Source organism: Dromaius novaehollandiae, chromosome 19 (assembly GCF_036370855.1).
Source record: "Dromaius novaehollandiae isolate bDroNov1 chromosome 19, bDroNov1.hap1, whole genome shotgun sequence".
Classification (NCBI taxonomy): domain Eukaryota; kingdom Metazoa; phylum Chordata; class Aves; order Casuariiformes; family Dromaiidae; genus Dromaius; species Dromaius novaehollandiae.
In genome coordinates, this window is record NC_088116.1 from 943,065 (window position 1) to 963,971 (window position 20,907).

General features: G+C 43.1%; 1 protein-coding gene across 4 annotated transcripts in view; it reads left to right on the top strand.

Moving 5' to 3' along the window:
* Positions 1-1,880: 1,880 nt before the first annotated feature.
* LOC112986811 (uncharacterized) overlaps positions 1,881-20,907 on the top strand; it is a 98,686-nt gene continuing 79,659 nt past the window's right edge. For all 4 annotated transcript variants that reach the window (XR_003260121.2, XR_010392238.1, XR_010392237.1 and 1 more), the window contains exons 1-2: positions 1,881-1,982; positions 6,397-6,543. The gene's annotated coding sequence lies outside the window, so the exon portion shown is untranslated. The remainder of the gene's footprint in view (positions 1,983-6,396; positions 6,544-20,907) is intronic.

Sequence of the window (20,907 nt, forward strand, 5' to 3'; positions counted from 1 at the left end):
GAATATCTATAAAGCCCCAGCTGGAAGGCTTGTTTCTCCAGATTAAAAGATTGCAGATGAGCAGGAAATACGGAATGTTTACCCTAGACTAGCCACTAAGTATTGAAAGGTACAGTTTGGGGAAATTAATAGGTGCCTGAAGTCTTACTTGAAGAGGGAGGCCTGGCCCAGGTTGTAACCAGGAAGTAGCAATGCTGTTTGTAACAAAAGATTAAAGATGAGCTGGGCATAAATCATCCGGTTGGATGCAGTCTATTATGTGCATGTTTTCCAGCTTGTCCCACCTTCAGGTGAGCAGAAGCAGTTCTCAGTGGTAGCAGATATTTACACAGCCCTGAGATAGCTGGGTTTCCAAAGAAGAAAACTTTTGCCTATGCCAAAACAATTACAAAGAGCGTCTGCCTGGCTACAGACTGCTTTTGCTGGTCTGAGTTGAGCTGAGACATTATAATATCTGAAAATTATGGCTTAGTTTTTAAATGAACTATGAACACTTTACATACTTCAAGTAGCAGCTTAAGTATGACAGTGTTCTTGCTTAGGTGAGGTAGGCAACAGTACAAACAGCAGTGGGTTGATGGGAAGTGTGTCTGGTCCTTAATTTCCAGGCTGCTATACAATAATTATATGCTAATAACTCAGGAGGACACCAGCACCTGTAATGACAAGCTTAATGTCTTTCCCCTTCTCCTTTTAAATCTGCTTAGAATGCCACATGTAAATCCTCCATGCCATATTAGTGTGTGACGATGTTCATTAGCAAAGACTCCAGGGCTGCCTAAACGAGAAAAGCAATTAGGCAGATTTGTGGAAGACAAAACATGTATTGATTAATGCAATGATGACACATGCTGAATAATGCTGGACTCCCAACAGAAAGTAGAAATCCAGGGGGAAAAAAAAAGCTGAAAGCTGATGTCTTCCAATTAAGGTATAAGTCAACAATTATGAGCTTTTAAAACTCATGGCATTAATCACTGCTGTGCTGTACATAACATTCCAAAGAAAGGAAGCAACCAATGTTTTCACGTTATTAAAGGAAATTATATATCCAATACCTTTTAATGCAATTAACAACTATAGGGGGAAACTGTTTAAAAGCAGCCGTTAAGAGGAATATTAGTGCCAGTTAGAGTTAAATAACTAAGGTTATATCTGCCCAACTGTGAATTTGGAGGGCCTGCCTTGTGGGTAAGATGACTGGTCACTCAGACAATGAAGCAAGCAGTACCTGGAAAAGACTATAATTGTGACGGAAACAGAGCTATGGTTGTGTTTATTTATTTGGCTTTTACTGTGATGAATGGTGAATTAGCACAGAATCTCAGTACATCAGAAAGATGCCAGTACATAAAACAGGCATATTATTCTGCAATGGAAAATAGATACATTCCTAAATGCATTATGCAAAAGAAAAAAAATTAATGTATGACTGAGCTTTTTCTTTGGTCACAGCTCGGTGGGCTGAACTGATTTTTTTTTTTGAAAGCAGGTGGAATAGAAAAGAGCAAAACCAACATGGGAATAGTTTTTCAAAGGACCTCTCTGAAAAGGGGTTATCACATCTGAGAGGTGTGCCTGTTGTCTTGGGGTGACAGTCAGGATACAAATGACCATGTGGGGGAAAAGGTTTGCTAGGCAGGAGGTTGGATGGAGGGGCATATGAACATCTAGAAACAAGCACCTGTCTGTAGTGAGAGGGGATTTCTTATGTTGTTTGCTACTGGAATAGCAAGAGCAGCCCTAAGCCACTGTCTGAGCCCTGGGACATGAACAGAAGAAAACCATTCTTGGCTGATATAAGAAGGATTTATTCTCAGTGCTTCTGTTTTCTTTCACTTGTGTTTTTCTTTGCTCTGTAGAAATGTATAAAGTTCTCCGGCTACCCAGCAGAGGGGGATTCGATTGCAGTTCAGCCAGAGCCTTATGGTGCTAAACAAGCACTGAGTTGCAGAAGAAGGAGAAACCGCCTTCCCAAATGGGTAAGAATCTTCCTGGCTCTTTGATTTCTCTCCCTGGATTTCAGCAGCATCACAAAGGATCAGCTTTTCTTGCAGTAGCTCTTTGCCCCTCTGAGGCACAGGCTGTGTGACTGGAGTGACTGTGGCTGCCTTTTCCCTACCCATGTGAGTAGGACTGAGAGAGAGATGGCAGGGCAAGGCAAATCCATGACTTTATCTCCTACCCATATGCTTGGAGTATGCTGCTTTTTTCACTGCAGTGAGACAGTTTCAGTCTACTCTTGTTCTGCTTTTATATCTGACAGCTGATTTAACCCTGCAGAGCTTATGGGTATATTTGGACCCTGCCACAGGAAAGCTGAGCCAAAGGAACCAAGAGCAGAGGTAAACTGGACTGCAGATGCTTGCACAGCCTGCTGCCAAAGGCTTTTAGTAGTGGCAGTGTCTTTTGTACTCAGAACTGAGATGAGTGAACTACTGCTTTCTCCAGCTGACCCCCTGCAAAATCTAATCGCTTCTCTTAATCTCTAGCAGCCAGGAAGGAAAACATTTCACTAGATAAAAATATACATCTTGAGGCTATATTTGTATTTTCTTCATAACTGTCTACTTGAAATGACAGATTACTCGGTGAAAATAGAGCACCAATATGCATAAAAATTTCTGTTAATGTAAAATAAAAGACAGCACATATATAGAGATATGCTTTCATTACGCAGCAGGTATATTAAACAAAACAATTGTATCCTGGCACCAGCTCAGTTTTCTGGGAGGTAATTTGTTGTGTGAATGTAGGGATCTGTTAAATTAACTATGACCTGGTAGGCAAAGTATAAATTAAGAACTCTTCTATGCATTCCTGTTTTCTGTCTCCAGAAAGTACCAATGTTATTAAATAGGAAAGTGCTCTTTTAGAACTCATGTTTAAAGTTAAGCAGAAGGACAAAAGTGCTGGGTAAATACAAGTTGGAGAATAATCATCATCTTGCCTCTGATGCTGAGCAGTGATATGAAAATCCTGGGTAGTAAGCTATTCCCTGAGTGACTGGAGTAGAGAATGTGGTAAAGCTTGGTCTTTAGCGTTCTGAAGTCAGTGAGAAGGATTCTGTTGGCTTGCAGCAGCCTTGGGATAAAGCCGTTAACCTAAGCTCTGGAAAGGGTGTGGATTCCTAGTCAGTGTTAGAAATGTGTGTACAAGGCTGGGAAAGGAAGAGTAATGTGTCTTTTGCCACTGATTCCTCCTTGTTTCTAGAGCATGTCCACTGGCACTGCCTATTCCGGGTATTTCAGTCTGTATTAGCGAGTGATCTCCCAGCAACCTGATGTCTACAACTCCTGTCTTGTCAACACCCTTGTATGATCCTTCGCTTTAATCCAAACACACAGTATGTGAGAGACCACTGTGGTCTGGTGAATACCCCTGCTAACCAATTTGCCCTTTCCTCCTCAGCAATGTTTTCTCAATTTCTAGCTCTATCCAGAGGTATCAGCTAAAAGAACTCTAGGCAGCAGTGTGAGTTCAACTTGCCTTTCAGGTTGTCTCTGCCATCCTGCTTTTGAACCAATACGTTACCCCCGAGTGTGGCTCTGTGCTTTGAACTGTGAATCCCCAGCAATGGAGGTGTCAGTACCTTGTATCAGTGCAGCAGCTGAACGCATACCGCTGTGAGCCCGGCCGGTTATATTGCTGTCACTCTGCAGATAATTTTGAAAATACAAGCAGTACTTCTGGTATACTACAAACAGCTAGGAACAGTCTTGTAGGAAGGAGGAGGGAGAGAGGGGCCAAAAGCCAGCTCATGCAGAATTGTCTGTTAAGGCTGGATCCTAATGACTGCAGTTTAAATATTGGTGTCTTTGGTTATTGCCTGGTTTAATTTGGCAGAACCAGACAGCGTTTCCCCCCCTCTTCCCACTGCCCAGCAGAAAACCTATCTACACCCCTGAATTAACTGCTGGCACATTGGCCAGTCCTCAAAGATCATGGAGTGCCACTTTATTTTTCAAGACACAAAGCCTCTGTAGCTTGTAGATGGATAACTAGTGACTGCAAATCTTAGCTCAGAAAGAGATCTACTGTGTAACTTCCTGTCCTCCCCAGAAGCGCCTCTGAATCAGATCTGAGGGGAGTTAGCTGCCAAATATCAAAGCCCCATGTCAAGGAACCTGCCTTTTCCTCACCGCTTGCTTCCCCGTGATACTCATTCAGACAAAAACTGAGGCACAAGTGCTGTCTGAGCAGCTGTGAATGGGCTATGCACAAACAATTTTCCTTCTGTTGATGAGTGAGAAACATAAAGAAGGCTAATGTCTCAATAAAAATCAGATGTGAATGACCTTGTGTTCTCTATCTCTGGAGCAGATACAGACTTCCCCCTAACTGGTATTAAAATTATGCATTACAGTCTTGTCTTGTACCAATTACCTTGGCAGTGATCTACTCTGTCTAGGGACAGGCTTTCCTGTATAACATGTGTGTATGGGCGTGTTTTCTTTTATAGCTCTGGCTATAATGGACTAGATAGAAGAAAAGCATCCAGTGTTAGGGTATTGTGCCTATTTTAAATATTATCTTGATACACTGGGAGCCTGCATGGAACATAAAGCCTTCTGCCCCCCTCCCCCCAATCCTCCAGAGAGCTGAAAAGGAAAACAGTAATAAAAAGGCCAGACCTACTTTCAGTTTATTCAGCTGCATGCAATGCAAATGCTGTAGGCATGTGCTTAAAAGGTAGTGAAAAGTACAGTTCAGGAGCTAAAATAATGCTGGCGGTGACACAAGTTTCACATAAAAGGGAACCTGAAGAAACAAGATACGTGAAACGGCTCAAAGTGTATTGCTTTCAGAAAACCTGACTTGCTTAACGGAAGGAACCGTGTAATCCCAGTCTGGCTACTCGTTCTTGCTAGCAAAACAGTAGCCAGGTGACATGGCTCGCCAAGGCAGAAAAGCCCTGCCTGCTTGCTGCTGATACCCAAGGAAGAGCCTCCTGAGAGGTACAGTGGTTGGAGTGAAAGTTCTCATTAGCATCACTACTGCTGTGCCAAGGCAGGAAGAATAAAATAAGTGTAGTGAGGAGAAAAAACAAGTTTCTTAAACTGGGTTGGAGGAGGCAGAGGATGAAAATGGTTAGTTTTCTATTACAGGAACATCATTCCAGCTTTTATTCTCCAAATTGGCTGCTGGCTACTACAGGGGTATTCTCAGCATGCCCCTGCCATTCCACACAGTCAAGTTAGGAGGAATTGCTCTGCCTATTATTAGGGAGGAAGAAACTGAGGGTTGAAGTTGCTGGGTCAAATCTGTTTCTGATTCGGTGACTGAAGTGTCTGTGCTGTAGCTACTAGCTAGTACAAGTTGCGTGTGTTACTCATAGTCTAGTTCCTTGTGGATAAATGTTCAGCAGAACTAGCTGGGAAAATGCTCGTCTTGATAAAACAGTTTTAGGTTGAGATAAAATTCTTGATTTCCACACATAAGCCAGGTAGTATTCTAAGTGTCACAAGAAAAGGGTATAGGTATGCAAGGTGTCTGTCAGTGGCACTTCAGGAACAGGTAGTACACCCAGAGCTCAGCTTGAGGAGGAGTTTGGAAAAACTTTGCCGGGGTGTCTTGCAACTGAAAATCTATTTTGCTATTTGAAAAAGGCTTCAGCTGAAATGCCCTCTACACCACTTGCATTTACACAAAACCACTGCTGCTGGTGCTAGCATTAACTGCTGTGCCACCAGCACTACCTCTGACCCAGTTCAGGTAGTTCTGTCTCTGCAAACACTCCAAACACTTTGGAATTGAGCAAAGTATTTCCCTAGTGGAACCAGTAAGGAAGGAATGGAAACAAATGGTCCAGTGCTCTGGAAGATAAGGCTGGCATAAACATTAAAGCAAAAGGCTTGTTTCCTTTGCTTATGCCTTAGCAGTTGTTGTCTACCCTGCTGTCTCCCTCAACCTTGTATAATGGTAGCCAATTTTGGTAGCTTTCTGTGGGGAGACTTGGCTTACTTGCAGGAGGCTGTGAGAATATAAATATATATATATATTTATATATAGGGCCTGCTGATACTGATTTGGGGGAGGGTAGGTACTGTTGGTCCCAGGGAGGATTAGAGCACGCAAATTCATAGGAAACTAGGCTTTATTAGTTCACTGTTTCACACATGTCCTGTGGATTCTGCCCGGTGTAATTCTGAGACCGTCTGCAGGTGCCTGTTTCTTTACGATGTCTGCAAGCTCCTGGGCTCTCTACCGTCGGTGGCGACATGCTACAGGGGATTGCTGCACGCAGCAGAAGGTGCTTGCCTGTGGCATTGCACGGAGAATGCTCCTCAAGGTGCCCAGGGTGCTTCCAGTTTCAGCAGTGGCTTTTTTTTGCTTCTTGTTCATCTCTTCCTCAAACTAAATAGTCATGACCTTTCCTATCTCTTTTCTATTCAGATGAGTTTCCAGAGGCGCCTTTCTTCAGTCACCTGTCCCTGGAACCCTCTTTCATCTCAGTCTTCCTCTGTGTGGCTTAACAGTGAGGGTTGCACCCTCCTACTTGTGACCAGCTTTCTGTGCGATCGTGAAGCTTTCCTGAGCAAGGTATGGCAGCTGTAACTTCAGGTCACTCAGGCTAGACCTGTGCTCCACCTCCTCCATCTCCTGGCTCCCCGCAGCAGTGAGCAAAGGGGTGCACCCTTATATGCACAGACGAAGCCATGGGCTTTGGTTTTCTTGTTCCTCTCTGAAACAATCTGACTCTGCATGCCTATGACAACTGCCCTCCCTCCCCCCCCCCCAAAAAACGTGGTGGGGAGGAATACAGCTGCTTCAAACCTGGAGTTTTCAAACACACCTAGCTTTTCTAATGTATTTTTAAGTACTGTGTCAGCTTAATGAATATCTTGATACGTTCTACTATAAATTACTTTAGCAAATCCTCTGCATAACCTAAAAAGATGGAAATCAATGTCTAGATTAGAGAACTTACCCACTCCTCTTATTTCAGTTAAATGACTAATAGATCCATAAATGTACATCTTATTAGCCTAATCCTGAATGGAAGAATACACAAATCAGCCATTTGTTCAGTGGATATCATTTAAGCTTGCCATCCATCTTAGTCAAAGGAGATGCCTAGTTTAATTTATCAATGCCTAGACAAGAACTCCAAGAGAGGGAAGGGGGGAGGGAGAAACCGTCTACAACTGGCACACTCCTGCTTTTGATTTAGTAAAGCTATTGTCTAATTGCAAGCATACCTAAATGCAGCATTCTACATCTGTGGGCTCTCATTGTGCTTAAATATAAAGAAGCAGAGGGGTAAACAAAATACTCAATTGAAATAAGGATCAGGCTCCCTAATCAACTGTAGGATGGCAATAAGAAAAAGAAGGGATGGCAAAAGAGGGTTGTGGTTCACCCAGGGACTATAAAATCAGTGGATATCCTTCTATTAAGGGTAGGATAGGGCTGGATCCTGGACTAAGCATGTACAAGTTTTAAGCAGTTGAAAGTCGAACAAGACCATTTTGTATTAATCTTGCTGAAATCTTCATTCCGTTACCCCTCCAGGTCCAGTTAGTATGTAATCCTCTGTAAACTGTTGGCATCAAAAGTCCTAAAACAAATTACAGTGTTAATGGAATGTGAGTACCAAAGGCAAAATGCTTTTTCCAGCAAGCAGCAGTGCTCTTCCTGGTCTTTGTTACCTTTCCCTTAGAAGGACAGCTGCAATGTCCTAGTTTAGCTGATCGGTTTGTCTGCCACAACATTGTAGTTAAACTTACTTTAGCCTTTTAAAAAGAAAGATATAACAGATTCATTTTGCTCTGGTTGATGTTGGTGTATAGGACATTGGGCTCTTTGGAGCTGTAGTTCTCAATAGTTTCCTGTAAGTGCTATGACCTTCTCGTGATGTATAATTTGTTGAGATTGGGTGCAGAGCTTACAAGCTCCTCGTATAGCAAGGCAGCGCTTCTCTGATGGCTTCTTGGCATCTAGCGTTCAAAAAATTCATGTCAAGTCTTGGTGCTGTGGATGTGTACCGGATACCTTTTGAAGGTCTGTAACCAAGTCACCGCTGAAAATGGCACCACACCTCAGTTTATCAAGCAGCACCAGGATCTTACTACAATGCTGGTGTGATGGTTTTGAGTGAGGGCTCTGAGTTGTTCATGGGAGCTGTGGTTTCAGAGGTGGTGGTGGTGGGGGGGGGGTAAAACAGCATATATCTTTGTTTTCAAATTCCAATACTAATTCATGCTAGTGAGGCCAGCCAGGAGAAAAGAACAACAAGCTGTTTTCTGAGTACTGTGAGCACTGTCATGCATGCTCCTTTGCCAAGCAAAGTAGCAGTTATGTTGAACAGGAGTGCTAGCAAGAAGCTGTGAGACCCTGGCACAGTTCCTTGCCATCCTCTGAGACCCTTGTAAGGAGAGGTACAGAGCTGTAGAAAAATGATTGCCTGAACTTGGCTAGGGGCTGCAGACTTGTAAACACTAATGTTGTTTACCCTGCTGATTCCATAAGATGAATTTCTTCCCTTCGCAGAGGAAGAAGCATAAGACTGGTGCACAGTTTGGTCCTGTAGAAGCCTGCATGTTGGGGCTGTAGGCGAAGGTAAAGCTGGTCGACAGCTATGCAAACCGGTGCAGTTCCTCCTGGTATTCTTTCACATCCACCAGTGGGCCTATTTCTGTGGTCAGTCCCTAGCTTTCTTCAGGGAAAACTAGCTCACATTCTTTAAAAAGCTGGTCTCATTTTGTGTGGATTTGGGCACAATCACACAAGTAGTTTAAATGACGGATCTTGGGGTAGTGCTGCCAAGGTTGTGGTGAAAGGTGTTGGAGGAGTCATTGCTACCAATCATGCACCTTGGCGATGGTGCGGAACAAGAAGTACTACTTCCTGCAGCTCTTGGGCCATCCTAAACCTGGATGACTTAGGTGCATGAGGAGTGGAAGATCTGGACTAAGCCTTTTCTTTTGCACAGTGCTGTGTCCTTGAAGAAGCCGGAAGCTGGACAAGAAACTTGTGCTCTCTTTAAAACTGACCGATTAAGACGTAATTTAGATGCAAAATTTGTCATCAGTATTCATGTCCTTTGTTCTCAGATGGCTTTTATTGAGCCAGATTTGAAATGGTCGGAAATGGGAGAGTGGCAGATACGTAGAAAAGACTTACGAGTTTAGGCTGAGGTTTCACAGAGATCATCTGAAGATGACCTAAAGAGCCACGGTCTGGAAATACAGGATGTTCTTTCTGTGTGGGTTCCCCCCCCCCCCTTCTGATTTCTGGATCTTCATTAAACTGTGTATTGGGAAAAAAATGTAGTACAAGAGAGAAGGGAAGATCGCCTTCAGTCAACATTAGTGGTCCAAAATAAACCAGCGTGCAGTTTTTTTTAAGAGCTCATACCTCATCATGCATGATTTAAATACTGCTGATTGAAGTAACCCTAGAGCTATTGCGCTTAGACTGCGTTATCCCATGAATATGGGAGGTGTTGTTTTTACGCTCATACTATGGATATGCTGCATTCAATGGCAAGAGCCAGTGATCAGTGATTCCATAAAATAAAATGCTACTTTCATGAGAAAGTATTTCTTGAAAATGTGCCTCACAGAGCCACAACCTCAGCCTGCACAATTCAGACTGGCCTCACAGAAACGAGCAGAGCTTCATCTTGCTGACTTAGGCCACTAGAGGGGTTTTTCTGAGACTGGGTAAAGCAGGACTGTTGCAGTTCTTGTATCCGTGGGTCAGTCATGACTTAAGTGAGACCTGGCGTGGGCTCCAGCAGTGAAAGGTGCTGCGGTGTCTGGAATTGGGCTCCTTGAAAAGGATAAAATAGTGTTTATTACGGGAAACAACTGCAGCAAGACAAGCAGGCTTGCTGCCGGTATTCTCTCTGGTGCAGTCTGTTCACTGGGCAGAGCAGGAGCTAGGCAACATGCAGGCAGTGAATGCTGGATGCGAGGAAGCACTTTCTGCTAGTTCAGTATCGGAGAGGCTCGCTCCTCCACCAGTGAGTCCTAGCAGGGCGTGATACTGATAAAGCAAGTTCAGTTATAGGCCACATTTGTAACAAAGCTCCTTTCTTGTATTTGGGGGATAAAACATTAATTCCCTACTGAAGTAACTGTGGACTCGGACTGTTTCTTCTGCAGCATACTTCCTCCATTCTGATTCCCAGAACAGCCAATTTCTTGCTACAAATGTACTTTTCTTGAAATGCTGAAAGTTCTTGATGCCCAAGATTGTACATAGTTCTCACATTCATAGCATTCCACTAGACTACTTCTGGAAGCGTTTTGGTTGCGCTTTTTAAAAATACTTTTGAAGTAGTGCAGTGCTAGTTGAATTTGCATGACTGTTAAATATCTGAATGAAAAGAATCTAGTTGAAAGTGCAGCTCTGTGAAGAGAGATCACGAGCACTGCGTGTATACAGGCTGCTGTTCTGAAGCAATGTAACCCCCACCCCCAGGCACTGAATATTTAGGATGAAATTCTGCCTTCAGATGTGTGTGTTGGGGGGTCAGAGATCCTGCTGGTGTAGAATTGCTGTGTTCCAGTAACTCTGTACTTCCCAGTAGTAATGCCTAGGTTTTCCCTTTTGTTCTCATGGGTTTTTTCCTCATATTGCTTGGATCATAATATAGCTCCTTAATGTCACTAAGTGTGTGATTTAGGCTTTTGATCAGTAGAATATAGTAGTCCAGGACAGTTTTAATGAACTGTATATTTATCTAGGGAGTCATGCTACTTTTATCTTCAATACAGCTGACAACCATAGCTCAAAAAAAGCCACTGGCTCTGCATCTCACTTTCAGTTTGTGCCTTTTAAAGGACATAATCATGAAAAGAAAAATATGGTAGTTAGAGGAAATGGGTTTGCTCTGTGTTGCAGTTTGTAGAAGAGGTATATGAGAGGCAGCAGAAGCAGGTTAGTCAGTGGAAAGAACCCTTGCAAATCCTGTGCATGTCAGTGTGTAACCTCTGTATGGGTAGAGACAGCAGATTACTGTTATATACCCAAATCATTTTTGTTCTGCATGGACCTAAGTGATTATCAGCAAAGTAATATAGAATCAAGGGCAATTTATTTACAAGTCCAAATACTATGAAGAAACTACTCAAGCAGGATGCTTCATCCTCCTTACTTCCTTCAAGACCACAGAGTCGTTGTAGGTTCCAATTTCCTTTTGTTTTGATTTTCCCCTCCAAAAGAATCCTTTTCATGCAGCAAATCAGAAGTTGTACTAAGTCAGGCAGAGATAGTTTTTAACCTTAATGTCACAGCTGCAAAGAAGAATGGAATCATATAGGGAAATTAATGACCTCTCTTCTAGTTGTCTTTTTTTTTTTTTTTTTTTTTTTTTTTTTAAAGGGGAAGGAAGTCTAAAGCATTCCTAATCATTCTGGCTTCATATAAAATCAATATTTGATTGAAAGTTTTATTAATTCTGAAATAATGAAATACTTAGCAGTGGAAATGCATCAGCTTGACGCGAAAGAGTGTTTTCTTCATGCTTCATTACATGGCAAATGCTTTGGAAGGATGACAAGTACTGATGTTGCTAGGTTCTGAGGAAGTGGAAAGGTATCATTTCCTGAAGAGACGAACTAAAAGCTGCTGCCCAATGAAATATATCAGACTAGTGATTCTTGCTTTTTTGCATCAGTGTATCATTTTTCTGGGTGGACTTACAGGCTTTCTGCAAGTGTGAGAAATATAAAGCCGCTTTTGACTTTTGTAGATGCTTGTTTCCAGAAATGAATCCATCAGCAAATGAAGCTATTAGATTGCATTTCCCAATAGAAAATGGTTGATCAGACATGGCTCATTATTTTAGGCACCCCCATACGTTGTTTCCACTGGAGACTTGGCAGAGCCTCTCTTCTAGACTAACATTTGCACTAGTCCAGAAGCTAACAAAAGCCTGAAGAAATCCTTGTATTGAAGGGGTTTGAAGCTGTGCTTATCGGAAGTAAAGTTCACTTTTGGAGAGCTAAGAATGATTTTAGTTTACCAAACGAAATGCTGTTTGCATCCATGTTGTGGTTTAAAGATGCCCGTTACCCTGGTGCTGAGTTGCTGTGTGAACCGTGGGTTCCTAACAGTGTCTGAGGCTGGGAGGAAGCAAAAGTAGCTCAAAACCTGATTAGAGGTCTCCTCTGAATTACAAGCCTCACGCGAGGATTAAGACCCTGTTTGAAGGATTCTGCTATCTCTAATAAGTGCTGTAATCAGGCTTAAGACTAGTATTAGGGACTGATCAGAAGCGTGTTGAAGCCACTAGCGCATAGCCCACTGAAGACTAGGGAAAGACGCTTATTGGCTCTGTGAACCCTGAGGTGGAACCTGATGAGTGTCTCTACAAAAGAAATCACTGCTCAAATAGCCATGGATAACACTTCCTTCTTCCTAGTGCATTGATAAATGAATGTACTGTGCGTTTTTTTTAATTTTATGTAGTGTATGTTTTCCCTAAACACTCTGAAAAACTGAAATAAGCAAATGTAGTCTGTCTTTAATAGTATGCGCAACAACTGCGTAGAATAGGTAATTTGCATCTCATTACGTTAGCTTTCGTTTGGGGAACATGTTTGCTGCCTGATTGGTCTGGAAATAGTAGTGATACTTTTTTTTCCCCCCCCCCCCCCCCCCCGAGTGCGTTTTATTCATGTGGTTTTGTTAAGAAAGGGACACAGTTGAATATGTTATGCTTGCTTATCTGCATATTGGTTCTGTGAAAAAAGTCATTATTTTCATTTGAATATGTTGTTGCACCCATACATCCCATATGTAATTAAGGTAATTCTTAGCTTCCGTTTGTTTTTAAAAAAAATAGAAATGTCTTCAGTTCCATTCTCTTTCAGCTCAGTTTTACTTTGCGTGTGGAAGCAGTAACGCAGTCTAAAAACATGTTTGTTTTTCTTTCAAATCTGGAGCCTTATAAAGTAGTGTTTGTGGCCTGATCCAAATCCTGCTGAGACTGGACAGACTCCCGTTGCCCTCAGTACCCTTAGCAGCTGCAGGTAAAGGAAGATGATGAGGGGTGGGGTGAGAATAACTTGCTGCGTTTAGCATCTTGGAAAAATTTTAGCACTGGCCATCTACTGGAGAACTGGAATATTCCCTAAAAAATCATATATATATTTTGAAATGGAGACAGCAGTGTTCAAGCTGAAATAGGAGGAACTTATAAAATATAGTTAATATCCTATAATGTCTTAGGCATGTGTTACTTTTTGAACCAACATGAGTCTTTGTCACACTGCAGCAAACAATGTTATGAAATGCTTAGAGAAAGGCTGAACACTTGCAATCAACGTTAGTTTTTCAAGAAAGCTTTTTGCTGTGTTGGCAAAGCATTTGGAGAGTGTTGCAGGGAGATGTGATCTGGCCATATTTGAGAGCTGGGCCCTCATGAAGGTGACTCAGATCTGAACTTGGGAAAATCTGGTTGCAACTTTGAATTAATTTTATGTGCTAACAAAAGGGAGGAATATTCCCTGATAGCCAGGGTTGTTTGGTGTTTTGTCTTGACAGATGCGGGTTAGCCATCTGTGACTGAAAGTGCTGCACAATGAGATCAGACCTGTGTTTGCTCTGTTTTATTCTTCCATTTTGCTTTCTTGAGGAATCTCTGACTGGTTTTTTTTCTTCTTAATCACTGCAAAGTCTGGTAGTTTCATCTGTTGTAAACTTTGCTTGGGCTTTCTTCATATATTGATTGCCTCTCCAAGGAGAGGTTCGTAGTGTGGTGCGGGGTTTTTTGTTTGTTTTTGTTTTTTCCGGTTTTTTCCTTTCTCCGGTTCATTTTGAGTGTGTTTGCCTGAGCTTTCCAGTCGTAGGAGATGACTGACAGGAGAAATGCAAACACTGAATGGTTGGTGGATTTTCCCCTCCTTCCTCTGCCCCCCCGTTGGGAAACCTCTTTTCCCCCCAACAGGTGTCTGGTGTTGCTTAATATAAGCCTCGACTCCAGAGCGTGACAAGAGCATCATTGTATTACACAAACTGTTATTTGCGCTTAGCTGGGAATAATAGCTGTTAATGATGGGGTTTTATTTGCTCTCAAGCAAAGCTGTGCCTAGGGAAAACCCACTTCAGAGAAAAAAAGTTCTGTTTGTCAGGCTCTGGAGCTTAATAAAATTCAAAAGATAGGTATAAAGCAGATACTGAATTCAGGGCTTCACCCACCCTTTTGTACTGCATTTCACTCGCTGTGCTGTGAAAGAGATGATGGACAGCCATGGAGGATGAAGTTCTTATCACTGTGGTGGCCTTCAGCCTGTCTAGGGCTAGACAGAGCATGTCTAAGGAAAACATTATGAGCGAGAGTCAGCCTTGCCTCTGGATTCATTTAGTCCTGTGGAAAAAAGAGGGCAGAGATTTCTCCAGTATCTTTTAGCCTTGACCGAGAGCAGTGGTCCCTACCCCATGGCTCATGGGCTCATGTATTGCCCAAGAGACCCTATGGTATGGTTTGTAATCACAGGTAAAGCAGGGGCTACTGCAAAGAGTGACTTAATTTGCTTTGTGGTGTTTTCCGTGAGCCAGCAAAGGTGAAAGACCATGGCTTGGAGGGGCCTAGCTCTTGGTGTGGTTGTTCGTAATGCGTACGACCGTGTGTTCCTGGAAATCTTTGCTAAAACTGTCAGCGTATGATTTCAGGGTTCCTCGGGAACACGGTCCCCTGCTGAGGGGCGCAGGGTGCGGGTGGCCGGCCTCTCTGGAGCAGTCCATGCTGCGGTCAAGCGGCCTGAGGAGCACTTGCGAGTTTTCCTCTACTAACAGTAGCTTGCCTCAAATCGGACCCTGTCAGTGCAAGGCAGGCCGGATGGGCCAGAGTTTGGAGCTTGAGTTCGCCCTGTGAGCGCGGCGCACCATGGGTAATGGCAGCCCTTTTGCCCTGGTTGCTGACCACTGCTAGATAGATGGTAACGTGGGAGCTGTGCGCTTGGCGAGAGGGACAGAGCTGTGGGCTTCCGGTGGCAGGGGGCTGAGTTGCTGCTGCTCGAGCTGAAGAGACTGGCTTTGCGTCGAAGAGGCGTAGTGAACTCGGGGAGCACGTGTTGCTCAGCAGCTTGCTGCATCGGCTCAGAGTGAACAGGCTGAGCAAGCTCCGAAGCATCCCTCTCCGGTGGTGCTGGGGCCAGCAGAGGCTGGGAGGCGCACAGGGCATTTGACCCAAGTGGTCTTTAACATACCGGGACTGATTCAGCTGTCTCATGCTGGAGCCTCTGGATGTCACGCGTGCTGGTCTGTCTTTCACAGCCAAATACCGCTGTAAATGCTAGACTAGGCTGTGAACAGCGGTGCTTAGGATGGAGGTGTGTTTTCTGTTGCATTGACTGTACCACAAGGTGATGAGAAGGACAGATGATGGAGGGGATATGCTGCCTTCAACTGCTGCAGTTTTTCATCTTTAAGAAAGCAGCAAAACTGCAGTGGACCTGAGTTGGTAGGGAAGGTTTTCCACTGCTCCTACAAAGATTTCCTCTGGTCTGCTAACGCTGTTTTCATTCTCCGTTGTCCATGCTGTGTGTCTTTTGTTGGTGCTTGAAAATGCTTGGAAAGTGATATATCTGCTGACTGTTTTCTCTTGTTCTTTGAATAATTGCTGTTCATTTGTTTATACTGATACGCACAGCATGGTGTGTTCCTTCCTGCGGATTTGAGCATTGAGCTCCATGCGTTGTTTTTACCCTGTCCTCTGTTTTTTGGTGTTAATATTTCAGATTTCTCAGTGTCATGGTGTCAGAAAACTGTTAACCCTTCAGACCAGACTGAGCAATACCCTGTGTTTAGCAAATTCATATCCCTCTGTCAAGGGCTAATTTGGGAGTTTTTGAGAATTCTTTGTGCCATTCAGAGCTTGGCTGGTTAATGGGGGCACTGTGTAAGATTAAGTCAACTGAGTTGATTCCTCCCCTTCCCCCCAAGCATTTAAGGCTAAACAGTGCTACAGAATCAGCTTCTGGCTGTCTTTCTTTTGGCTGGCACCTACTGCTTGCAGATAAAGTAAAGCTCTGCTTAAGCTGGCTTATTTTACTCCACAGTGTCTGCTGTGCTCATGAATCCATGCAGCTCGGTGGCTATGGCTTTCAGACTTGCAGGCTCTCCAGGTTCATCCCGGAGCCTTCTGCAGATGCTCTTCCCCACATACCTCAGTTGCTGCACGTGCACACGTTACCAGAGCAGAAGCGCCGCCTTGGACCCTCCAAACCCTGCCTCGCAGTTCCTGGGGTTATCCAGCCCCGGAGCGTGCTGCCGGCGGAGCTGTTGGGGAGCCGGTTTCTGGGGCTCGGCTCTCGGCACGTGTGGGGTGGTACTACTGCAGCAGACAGCCCTGGGCTGCTCGAGGTCTGCCTTACGAACATGCAACCCGCCAGGGGTTAGAGGGCTAAAGTCTAGTTCTTCTCCCTGCTCAATTCCCTTTTTAAAGGAGCTGAGGGCTTGGTCGAGATGGGTTTGTACCATTTATATGGGGCCTGTTTTGGACTGTAGGAGTATCTGAAGGCTTGCTTTTTCTTTTCTTTTCTTTTTTTTTTTTTCCTTTTTTACGAGGAGCAAGATCTTGGAGGAAAAAATGCCCAAGTGCTGTCCGTGTTGATAGTTTCTGTCAGCCCAGCAGAATTTTAAGTTGCCAAATATTAAATTACTAGAAGAAGACTTGTAAGAACAGCAGCTAAATACTCACCTGCACAATCAGCTTTCTCTCTTCTAATGCCCAAATGTGTTCAAAATATATAACTGCTATAATAATATTCTTTTACCTTTCTTACAATGAAAGGTATTTGAATTGCAAAGTAAGCAAAAGCTCTGAAGTGTCAGTGTGTTTGAAAACAAACCTTCCTGAACATTTTGCTTTTTCTTCTCACAATGATAAACCCTCTCTGTTAATTGAAGAGCAGGTGCACGATTTGCTGTGAGTTGCCATAGAGAAAACTGGAAACAAAGGTGAGACTGCAGTTGCCAAAGGTACAAAGTAGCATGTAATGTAGTGAAATATGGTACTGTAGTAATGGTTCATATGGCAAAACTAATGTGTAATATAGTGTAGATAGTGTAATATAAACAATTACATTACCAGTTCTGTATGGTACTAATTATATAACAGAGTTAACGTGAAAATGCTGTTTTAGCATGGCCCACATAGCATAAGGAGCTGAAATAATCCCATTAAACAGACTGGATGTGCTGTTACTTCCACCCCCACTGAAAAACACTCTATTCTGCACAGAGCGTTCCAGTTAATGAGTTTAAGAAAAACATTAATGGGAAGGAGGCAATCTAGCACAGTGTTAAGGACACACAAATTGAATTGATGCAACAAACTTATCTCTGCCTCTTCCCCCCAGTGTCACTGAAATGTCACTGGATCCAAATGTCCTCCGGTACACTCCCTTAATCCGCAATTGTAAGAAACAGCAGTGATGCCTAACTCATCTGTCTGCACAAATGTATGTCTTTATGGCAGTGTTACAAGTAGAGGGGTTTTAAGTTCATCCCTTTTTTTAGATATGAATTTTGTCCCAGTTCTTTAAATATGAAGCTTATTTGAACAATTTGCTTTATTTGTAAATCACTTGGGATAGAAAATGTACAGCAATGTACATCGTATCTGATATAGGCTGATAAGCAAGTCTTAAGTATCTGAGGAAATTTGATTCCTTTAGCTGGTCTTTTAATTGGTATCCTTTCCTGTTCTGCTGGTCTTTGAGGGCCATTTTTTAAATTGTTCTTTGCCAGTAAGAACTGCAAAGAAGTTGCCATTGATGTGAAGTGTTCAGGGTCTGAGATCAGGCTGGTTTTAGTGGCTATTCTGCTTTATATTGATATGGTAAAATGCCAGTTGGGTTTTCTGAAATAAAAACAACAACAACCAATAATTGATGTTCACATAGTTAATTAAATTGATCTAGCTGGATACTTGAAGCCATACTTCTGCCTCAGAGAGATTTATCTGCTGAGGGTCAAATATACCTGCACACTTTCCAGGATTATGTGATTGCTAAGGGTATGTGCACTGTACTTTACTCAAACCTTTGTATAAGCAACTCAATATGTATTTGTTACAAAGAAAACATTTTTCCTGGTGCCCATTTGATTTCAGAATTAGCAGCAGTCATTTTCTAGACGTATATGACAGTTTGTTCTATACAGCAAACATCCTGTGAAGTCCCAGTTCTATGAAGATGGACAGAAGAGCTGCTGTCTACCTCTCCCAGACAGGTTTTATCTCCATATTCTTTCTCACCTCTCTACCTAACGGGATTTTTACTTCAGGAAGCCTGGGCCAGGGTGGGGTTGGCAATAAGCGCGCGGGGCCAGGGTGGGGTTGGCAATAAGCGCGCGGCGCTCAGAGGTGCGTCTGCGCTGGTGCGTGGTGGCTTGCCGCCAGGCTTTTGCCTCCGCGTGTCTAGCGCAGCGCTGTGGAGCTGTCGCGGCCTGCCTCGGGTGTACCCTGCCCGTCGTGCCCGTTTGCTCAGAGCCCCGCCTCGAGCCCGCTGCGCCGCGTGTAGTCCCGAGGTGGGGAAGCGTGGAGCCAGCCCACCCGCCTGTGACCTGCACGTGGGCCCTGTACAGCGCACAGAGAAATTCCCCCCAGACCAGAATGCATTTGCCACTGTACTGGTTTTAGCTTTGCCTTTCTGGAACAAACAGAAGTGGTTAAATACTATTATAATCTCTTCCGTTGTGCTAAGTAATTAGGTACCCTTGGCTTGACTCATGTACGTGCCTGCGGGGTTGTGTGCGCACCTCTGTTAGATGGCATCCCTCGTTCTTGGGTGCAGGAGGTCGTAATGCGAAGCCAGCCAATGGCTGATCTCATCAAACACTGAAATATAGACATGTGACTCATTAACAGCAGGCTTTGCTGTTGAATTGATTAGTGTATTTAGGTTTGAGAGAAAGAAGGAAGGATCTCTGAGAACAGGATGGAACAAGGAGGATAAAACTAGAGACAAGCAGATGGACGTATCCAGGAGAGGACGCTGGTGTAATCATCTCAAGTTGGAGGTCTCCTCAGTGGATTTCCTGTGCAGAGGGAAGTGTTAGCCACCTCAAAAGTGGGATTTTCCTGGCATGTTGTTCTGAGAGCCATTCAGAACTAGCTGCTTGGAAATACTTAGCACAGGTGGATGTTATCCTGTGCTTTTGCTTTTATTGCTGTTTTCACCCCAGATACTGTAATCCAAGTTAAGAGCCTACTTATGTGACCATTTTATTTGTTGTGCTGTAGACCAAAGTAATCAAGACAAAAATCACTAGAGAGGGGACAAAAGTTAAAAAGAGATCATCTAGTTTGTGCTTTGTATTTAAACAATATTTTGAAACTACAAGTGCATCTTAGCACAACTGTGAAACTACAGCAGGCTCAGAAAGCCAACCAAGCAGTTGACATTTTCCCCCATACAAGGGGAAATTCCCAGGTGTGTCAGAGCTGAGGGAAAGTATATGGTAGAGGAAGAAGATAAGGATACCCTATGAATAGCAGCGATCACTTGTTTTAACTAATGGGGCTCTTTATTAATCAGTACAAACTGATGCTAGTTAGAGCAGCCCAAGTGCTGCTCTACATTTAATCAGGCAAAATTTTTGTCAGCTCTTTTGTCATAAACCGAACACAGCCCAGGCAATGCCAGAACTGGAACTAGTGCTTTGTGACTGTATTAGTGAGGCTAAAAGGCAATAAGGCAAAACAGGCTCTTTAGTGAAAATTGATACCCAGTAAATACAGTGCAATGCTTACTGCAAGCTTTTGTCTAATACCAGATATTGAACATCTCTACTCCATGAGCACTTCTGAAGTATCTGGCTTGAAGCATACAGTCTACAGAACTAAAATGAGGGGAGAAAAGTCTGCTCATGCAAGCAGCATAAAAGCCTCTTTAAATGTATTGAAAGACTACTTAAAGAACAAAAGGTCTAGAATATGCAAATGTTCCTGATGCATATATTTTAAGGCTTCAAAGGATTGTTAAAAATCTGTAGTCTGCTCTCTTATATAACATGATTCAAAGCATATCTTCCAGAAAGTTATCTTTTCTTGGCCTCAAGATTTTAAGAGAGTAAATAATAAAAGTTTAATGGACTGTTGTCATTTGTGCACAAGCAAACTAAACAGCAGAGGGTGGTGTGCTTTCTGACAGGGTTACCTGTAGCTGGTATCTATTTTAGCTAATATTTTCATCTTTATTGCATCCTCAGCTGGTATAAACTGGCAGAGTTGTATTGAAATCGATATTATACCTGCCTCTCAGCTCTATCACTTTTACTACAGTTCTTCCCTCCTGCAGGAATCCTTTACTTGCATCCGTGTGTTTCCATGGCATCATTTGCCTTTTCATCTAGCCATCGGCTAAGAGGCCAAGTTTTGAACCATATCTTCTCAGCATCTGAATGCTTTACCGCTATAGGATTTGAATCTATGAAGATGGTGGAAAGTTGCTTTCATGTTGTTTCACAAACTCCTGCTAAGCATAATGGTATCGATTCTGTTGTGGTGCGAGTCTGCCAGAGCCACTGGATTACAATGGAGATCAGTTTGGCCCATTTTTGTTCAGGTTTTAATTCTTAATCTCTTATTCTTACTTTATTCTTACTGCTTATCAGCATTGTTCAGCATTCTTGTTCTGTAAGAATAGAACTTCACAGGGCTTTTGGTTCATCAGTTTTTAATTAAATTTGAATTGAAGATTCTATTTCCTCTAGGCTAATTTTCAAGTGACAAACAAAATCCCCTTAAGTGCCTTTTCTTCCATAAACTGGTAGAGCTGCTGTCAAATTCCCTTAGAAACCAAATTTCTCCAGCCCCGTAAGAGTACAGATTACTGTTCAATCAGAAATAAACTAGAGTGGTTCTTAGGAAAACAGATCAAGTAAAACGCTTCTCTTTGCAAAGCCTAGCTTTTACAGCGTATCGTTTTGGGTCATAGGTAGCAT